The 8,269-nt window shown below is 38.6% G+C and overlaps 1 non-coding gene across 1 annotated transcript; it reads right to left on the bottom strand.

Annotated features, from left to right (window-relative positions):
* Positions 1-1,500: 1,500 nt before the first annotated feature.
* On the bottom strand, positions 1,501-1,623 carry LOC138143572 (U6atac minor spliceosomal RNA). Its single transcript, XR_011163729.1, has one exon. It is a non-coding gene; the product is annotated as a U6atac minor spliceosomal RNA (small nuclear RNA).
* Positions 1,624-8,269: the final 6,646 nt, after the last annotated feature.

Genomic DNA, 8,269 nt, shown 5'->3' with positions numbered 1-8,269 from the left:
CATAAATACATAAATAAACCTATAACACCAATGCAATATTCACAGTACCCATGATCATGATAAATATACAGACCATGATTATAAATATTCTCTCACAGTGCTCAATCACAAAATATAATAGTCTCTCCATATAGAAGACAGAAGCAAAACATTTATTAAGACATCAGAAAACCAAATCCCAACACCAGGAAATCAAATCCATCATAGCAACATAGAAGTTAATGCACCACAACATATCTGAGAGCCACATAATCCTTTAGACTTCCCACAAACCAATATAAGCCTAGCTGTCACAGCAGGTGGCAAAAAAAACAACTTTTACTTATGAGCCTGACTAACTCCTTGGCTGAGTGTTGGCTCTCTCTTCTAGTCTAACTAGCTCAAAATCCCAGCTTCCTTTGGGCTCTGCTGCATCCTTCAGCAAATTCCTCCCACCACAGACTCCATGTGATCATATTCAGTCTATTGGGGGCAGAGTTTACTTTCAAAGCTGGGAAGGTCTTCAAATTCCCTTAGGCTTATTAAGGGGCAGGGATAATCTTCAAATTCCTATTACCATTACAAAACCTCACCTGCTTCTCACAGTTTTGCCAGGTCCTGATAGCCAGAATAGTATTTAATAAGGGAAATGGTAGAAGGAAAAGTATAGATTGCACAGAATCTTGTTGGAAGAAGATAGGCCTAGATCATGACCCCTGGGCATCTCTCGGCCCTGTAATGGTAATTTGAAGATCTTCCCTGTGCCTTAATAGGCCTAAGTTAATTTGAAGATCTTTCCTGTTTTGAAGCTCTTCCCTTGCCCCTTAAAAGCCCTGCTGTAATCACAAGGAACCTGTATTGGGAGGAGCTTGCTGAATGGGTGGAGTAGAACCCAGAGGAAACTAGGAGTCCGAGCAGTTAGTGCAGAGGAAGGAGAGAGAGGACACAGGCAAAGAAACAGCTAGATTTGTGAGTTTTTGTTTGTAGGAAGGTTTGGGGATGGTGTTGCTCTCTGCAGTGTTATTGTGCATAGATTTCTTTGATGCTATGATGAATTCGATTTTCTGATGTTGGGATTTGACTTTCTGGTGTTTGAATAAATGTTTTGCTCCTGTCTTCTATATGGAGAATCTGTTATATTTTATAATTCATAACTATACCAGCATATTCATAGTTGCCGTTGCTGCTGTGAATAGCTTGTTGGTAGTATAGTCACTCTAACTGACTACCTGGGAAAGAGTAATTAAAACCAGAAAAGAAAGGAATGTTGAAAAGTCAATCTGTCAACAAGCATTTTAAAGCTATTAATTTATTAATATATGCCAGATATTGTAATAAGTGTAGAGGATACAAAAAAGGGAGGAAAAAATGCTTCCCATCCTCAAAAAAAAAGTACATTCTAACAGGAGAGACAATATGGAAATAACATTGCACATTCAAGATATATACAGAATGAATTGAAGACAATCTTAGGGAAAGGAGAGGGATGGGGTTGGGGTGGGGAGAAAAGGTTCTCACAGATAGTAAGAGTGGTTAGATACTACACAGTAGGTGGCAATGTCTTAACTATATATGTGTTATAAAGGCCAATAGGACCTTTTCCATCCTTATCAAGGGGAGTACTAACGTTCTCTCCTAGAGCTTTCTTGAAGGAAGGCAGTGAGTCTAGGAATTGGAGTTAAGGAGAGAGAACATTCCAGGCCTGGAAAACAGCCATTGTAAATGCACAGGTATCCAAGACAACTTTCTTCTGAACTTTGTTCCCAGGAGGAATTATGTGGAAAGCTTGCACTTCAAACTTTTTATGAACTTCCTGGGTCATCAGTAGATTAATATTTTAGGAAAAATAAAATCTCTAACTGGCCTTTCTGTTGAAGAAAATAATGTCATACTTGAATTCCCTGGAAAGTTAAATGAGATCCTGGCTATTCTTTGTTTTTTTATGATGAAGAGGGCCAACTGTTTCATGCTAAGATTTCCTTTGCCCAACAGAGTTTTAATCAATCCTTAATTAAAAAAAATTAAACAGAATTTTTAAAATGGAGATAAATTATGTTCACTTGTTTTTCTTCCTTAATGTAGCATCAACTGGATTGCTGTAGCTATTCCAGAATGATGTGTTTTGCAATGATGACCTGCAAGTATACAGGTAAAAATGTTATTTGATATTCATGCCATAAACATAGATACTTTTCTTATATTTAGTAAAGACTTAGCAAAACCTCCTCAGTCCTGTGGATTTCACACTGTAAGAGGAGCCAGGAACCTAACTTGATCTAAGTCATTAGTTCTATAGTTTATAGAGTGCTTTCAATTGTAGAGTTCTTGTCACAAGAAAAAAAAAATGTCTGCAGATGAAAAACGCGTGTTTTGATTGTGTGTCTGGTAAGCTGCATATTATACTGGTAGGTCATAATAAAATTGGCAGGGATGATTTGTATACTGTAATGGGGACCAGTTTTTAAAAGTCATTGCTTATTAAAGTATATTGGGAGTTCAGTTACAAATAAATGGGATTTAATATATAATTTTAAGTGTAAATTTTTTGAATGGAAAAAAGAAAATAATGCAACTTTTTTTCTAGTACTTGCAAGGTGATGGGCCCCAAAATAGAATAAGAGTGGATGAGTTGGAAGAGAATTAACAAAATTTGACATGATTGTCTGCTTCCTGCCACCAGTGAATATCTATTTAAAAAAAAAAGATTAATGTTCTTTTGGTGGAAGCATAATGCCTGAGTGCAGCATGACCCTAGTTAAGTCACTTGACTTTGATGTGCCTTAAGTCCTTTTATGTCAAGGACAGGATGTGATCTGCCACAGTAAGAGAAAGATACAATATCAAAAATTTGCCATGCGGAAGAAATTATATATCTTTTGTATATTTATATATTCTTCCAGTGATCCGAGGCTAGAAAATTGAGCCAGATCCAATAAGACAGAATGTCATGTGTGAGGAATAGCATAAAGGCAAATTTGATTTATCATAGTGTGGGAAGGAGAGCAATATATAAAAAAGCTGGAACCATGGTTGGGGTTCAATTACAAGCATTTTGCATATCAAATGAAGGAGTTTTTATTTCATTCTAAAGACAATAGAAAGCCATGGAGTTTATTGAATGGGGGTGTGATATGGTCAGATCTGTGCTTTAGGAAAATCATTTTGGTAGGTGTGTGTATATATATATATATATATGATGGATTAGTGATGGGGAAGGCCTGAGTTAGGGAGACCAATTTGGAGATTATTGTAATAATTTATGTAAGAGGCCCTGAGGGACTGAATGGGCCTATGTAGCTAGACAGTGGACGTTAGAGATGGGAGATGCTGTAGAGGTAGAAATGATAAAGTTTGGCAATTGTTTGAATATGTAGGGTAAGAGACAGTGAAGAGTCAAAGATAATGCCAAGATTACAAATATGGGAGACTAGAAAGATGGTGGGGCCTTCAATAAAAATATGAAAGTACAGAAAAAGAGGGGATTATCTTTAGTGTGTGTGTGTGTACATGTATGTGTGTGTGCATGAGTATAGAGGGGAAAAATGTTGATTTCAGTTTTGAATATGTTGAATTTGAGATATCAGTAGGGCACCCAATTTGGAATTTGTAAAGTACTATGCAGTCTTAAGATGCTTATTAATTAAGCACCTTATTAATAAAAATATTATATACATATATGTTCATATACATACATACATACATATAAGTGGTAAGGATCTCAACTAGCCCAGCAGCTACTGAAATGGTCTAGACCCGAGGTGATGAGGGCCTGCATCAGGGTGGAGGCAATATCAGAAGAGAGAAGCAGACATATACAAGAAATGTTGCTAAGGTAGAAACAAGACTTGGCCATTGGTTGGGTATGGGTGGTAGTGGGGTGGACAGTGAAAAAGAGTGAGGAGTTGAAGATGATACCAAGATGTGAGTCTGGCGTGATTGGGAAGATGGTGGTGTCCTTGGCCATGATAGGACAGTTATGAAAAAGGAGAGTTTGAAGGGAAAAGTAATGAATTCAGTTTTGGATATGTTGCATTTAAGATGCAAGATGGGGTGTCTAGTTCAAGACGTCCAATAGGTAGTTGGAGATGCAAGACTGAAAGCCAGGAGAAAAGTTAGATCTGGGAAAGTAGATCTGGGAATCATCATCATAGAGATGATAATTGAATCCATTGGAGCTGATGAGGTCAGTAATGATGATTTAGGTGTTTTCATTCATGTTTGACTCTTCATGACCTCATTTGGAGTTTCCTTGGCAAAGATACTGGAATGGTTTGCCATTTACTTCTCCAGCTCATTTTACAGAGGAGGAAACTGAGACAAACAGGGTCACACTGGTAGTAAATGTCTGAGACCAGATTCAAACTCAGGAAGATTACAGGCCCAGTGCTCTTCCACTGCACCACCTAGCCGCCCTGAAGTAATAATGATAATAACTACATCAAAATAGCCCTACTCTGACCTCCTTTGATTCTCACAATAATCCTGAGAGGTACTTGCTATTATTATGCCCATTTTACAATTGAGAAAACTGAGGCAAACAGGTTGAACGATGTCTCCAAGGTCTCACAGCCAGTAAACATCTGATAGTAAATTAGAACTCATCTTCCTCACTCCAGGCCCAGTGCTCTCTGTCCATTGAGCCATCTAGTTGACTTACCCAGTGAAATAGAATAGAGGGAGCAGAGGGCCCAGGAGAAAGCTGAAAGTGACAGACACAGTTAATGGGTATGCTCTAGAATCAGATCCAGCAAAGGGGACAGAGGAATAGTTAGAGAGGAGGAAAAACCAGGAGAAAGAAGAACCATGAAAACCTAGAGAGAAGACAATTATCAAGAAGAGTTATTGACAGTGCCCATGGCTGTAAAGAGGTCAAGAAGGTCAACAGGTCATCTCAGAAAAGATGATTTGACATTTGATGATTGAGAGATCATTGCTAGTTCTGGAGATGACAAAGGTAGAAGCCAGGCTACAGAGGTTTAGTAAGATAGTGAAGGGAAAAGAAATGGAGGGACTGATTTTGTTGCCCTTCTCAAAGTATTTAGGCATAAAAGAAAGATAGTGTGATGGTGTGATAGTGTGATGGCCCTATGGAACATATTTTCCATGGGGTTTTCTTGGCAAAGAAACTGGGGTGGTTTGCCATTTCCTTCTGAAGTAGATTAAAGCAAACAGATTAAATGACTTGCTCAGGGTCACATAACTTGTAAATATCTGAGGTCAGATTTGACCTCAGGTCTTCTTGACTCCAGGCTGTGCTCTATGCACTGAACCATCTAGCTGTCCAACAACAAGAAATGGAGATAGACAGACCAAATGAGTGGTTTTTGAGGATAGCATATTTGTAGGCATTAGAGGAAAAGAGATTGAAGATAATTGAGAGAGTAGAATTGATGGGGTACAGGCTCTGGAAACCCCCTTTCCCCACCTGATCCGGTGTTCCTCTGATCCTCTCAACTGGCCTTTCATTATTGTAATGCCCAATTCTCTGTTACCCTTAATCTATCCTAGGCCTTCATTGTCTGTTACTTCCAGATTTTCTCCAGCTACTTCCCACTCTTGATTCTATCTAAACCCCATTTTCTTGGTTCCTGGCATCAAACCTCTAAACACTCCAGCCTACTGGCCACTCCCATCAAAGTCCTCCCTAGACCCCTCCTCCAATCACCCTAGACGACTTGGCTACTCCTAGATCCCTCGTACTGTCTTTCTGCATGTAAGATCCATCTTGTTTCTAGGAAAGTGCTCAGATTCAATCTGGCCTGCTTGCATTAATGATACAAATGCTCAGATTCCTTAAGAGTATAGGCAATGCTGAGATTCCTTAAGAGTTTGGCAAATATGGTAGATTTTTAATAAATCTTGTCTTTGACTGAAAGAAGGCTTGGTTCGAATTCATTCAGGCAGGACTCACATGTTACTATTTCGAGGCTCCAGTACGCCTAAATCTCAACAGTATGATAAAGTGGGCAGTCTGCTGGAGAAGATGGGATGAGACGAGATCACTTGAACATGTAGAGAGGTTACCAGGGCAAAGAGAAGGGCTACTTCTTTCTTTAACATGGGAATGAACGAGATTATGGAGGAAGGCATATGAGGAATGGGAGATGAGGAGGCAAGAAGAGGGAAGGAAGTCTTGTCAGAATATCTCAATATTTGGAGATCTGTCACCTGGAGAGGGAATAATCGAGTACTGCTTGGCACCAGAAGGTAGGAACCTGGAAATAGGAACCATGGGTGAAAGTTGTACAGAAACGGATGCTGGAGCTAAGGGGAAACAAAACAAACAAAACTACAAACAGCAAATAACAATAGCAGCGACATCAGCAACAACCCCTTCTTAACCATTAGAGCTATCTAAAAGTACAATGGGTTGATTTGAGAGGTAGCAGACTTTCCCCCACTGGAGGTCTTCAACGCTAGGGTTATATGATCACTGACTAGATAATTGTAAAGGAAACTTATGTTCAGTTAAAGATTATACTCAATGACTTCTAAGGTCCCTATATTCCTTCCAACTAAGATTCTTCAATTCTATTTGGCTAAAAATCCCAGAACAATAGCACCTCAAGAGAAAAAAAATTGCCAAAGGGCAATAGAAAAAGTTGTGGTGGTTGGATGCAAGCTGCAGCATGGCGTTTTACCTAGTAGCTTTCCCATAAGACCTGTAAAAGACATCATCTAGGGCAGAAGTAGACTAGTAATGCAGCAGTAATGATAGCTAGCATTCACATAGCACTTTAAGGTTTGTAGAGTGCTTTGCATATGTTAACTCATATATAATCCTCACTACAACTCTGTGAGGTAGGGGCTTTTATTCTACAAATTAAAGAAACTGAAGCTGAGGGAATTTAAGTTTCTTGCCTGTTTTCATACAGCTACTAACTGTTGAAAGCAGGATTTGAACTTGGATCTTTCTGACTCTTAAGTCCTATGCTCCATCCACCGCTCTACCTACCAGAGATCAATAATATCACTTCATAGTCTAATCTAGTCACAAAATAATATAAGGGACAAGAGGGCCTCCAGTGAATTGTGTGGATCTTTAATGGAGAAATTATGAAAGGATATGGAGACTTCTCATATGGGAGGGCAGAGGTTACAGTTTTTACTCTTGGAAGGAATACTCACACCACTGAGATTACAGATCCATATTAATATCCAAAAGTAAGTGTAAGTCTAGGAGTTGTCTTTGTGCTGCTAGCAACTCTGGTTAGTGCGCCTAGGGGGATGTTCATAGATTAGGGATTTTTAAGTGATACTAACAGTCAGAAAAGATCACACCTGGAAAGGAAAGAGACATTAGAAAGCTGGCATACCTTCCACCTCCTGATGTGCCCATCTTTGGATCTTTTTACCTCTATTCAAGAATTCAGTGCCCTCACACACTCTTTTTCTTACCAAGTGAATAATGAATATAGAGAATCAAATTTGCCCTTAGAATAGGTTAAGTGTGAACACGACCACTTTACCTCTACCAGAGTATTTGAACTTTTGATCTTTTAGCTAATTGTTATATGAAGGATCCTCAGGTATAATGCCTCACATTTGAGGCAAGGACCACATGTTTATTATAACTTATTGTCCCTGGACTATAACAGTTAACACAGTACTTTGCTCAGCTACCAACACATGTATGATGCATAAATTAATCGAGATAATGCCTCCATTTTTATGATGACAAGGTTTTAAACAAGACACAAATGAGTTGTAGGGGTATACTTTTGGTTGGAAAGCTTCCATATACCCAGTAATCATTTGGCATGCACTTACCTGTTTGATACATAAAGACAGATCTGATAATTGATAATAGCTTTTTACACATGTAGATGATGTGCACTGTCAGTTACCCTATTCTCCATGATAATTTCTTCTTTCTAGATTTTCATGACACATCTTTCTCCTATTTCTCCTCCTGCCTATCTGGTGTCCTTCTTAGTGTCCTTTGCTGGACTTGCTTCTAGATCACACTTACTAACCACGGGTGTCCCCCAAGACTATGTTCTGGTTTTTCTTCTCTTTTATCCTATTTCATTTAGTGATCTCATTGGCTCCTATGGATTAAATTATCATCTCTATGCTGATGAATATCTGTAATGCCATTCCCAGAAGCTTTCCAGAAGAACTGCTACTGTGAACAGCTTTTTTAAGGACCTGATTACTCAGTATAGTGATCACTCTATTCCATAACAAAAGCAAAACATCCATGGAAAATCAAGGTACAGCATAATTCAAAATATAGCATTCACCATATTTCAACTTATCACAGAAAATCACAATATAATATTCACAA

Source organism: Petaurus breviceps, unplaced genomic scaffold (genome assembly GCF_028583685.1).
Source record: "Petaurus breviceps papuanus isolate PSGF00001 unplaced genomic scaffold, PetGlider_PUasm1.0 90644, whole genome shotgun sequence".
In the NCBI taxonomy this organism is placed as follows: domain Eukaryota; kingdom Metazoa; phylum Chordata; class Mammalia; order Diprotodontia; family Petauridae; genus Petaurus; species Petaurus breviceps.
Note: the sequence above shows the minus strand (reverse complement) of the source record. Positions and strands in the feature narration are given on the sequence as shown.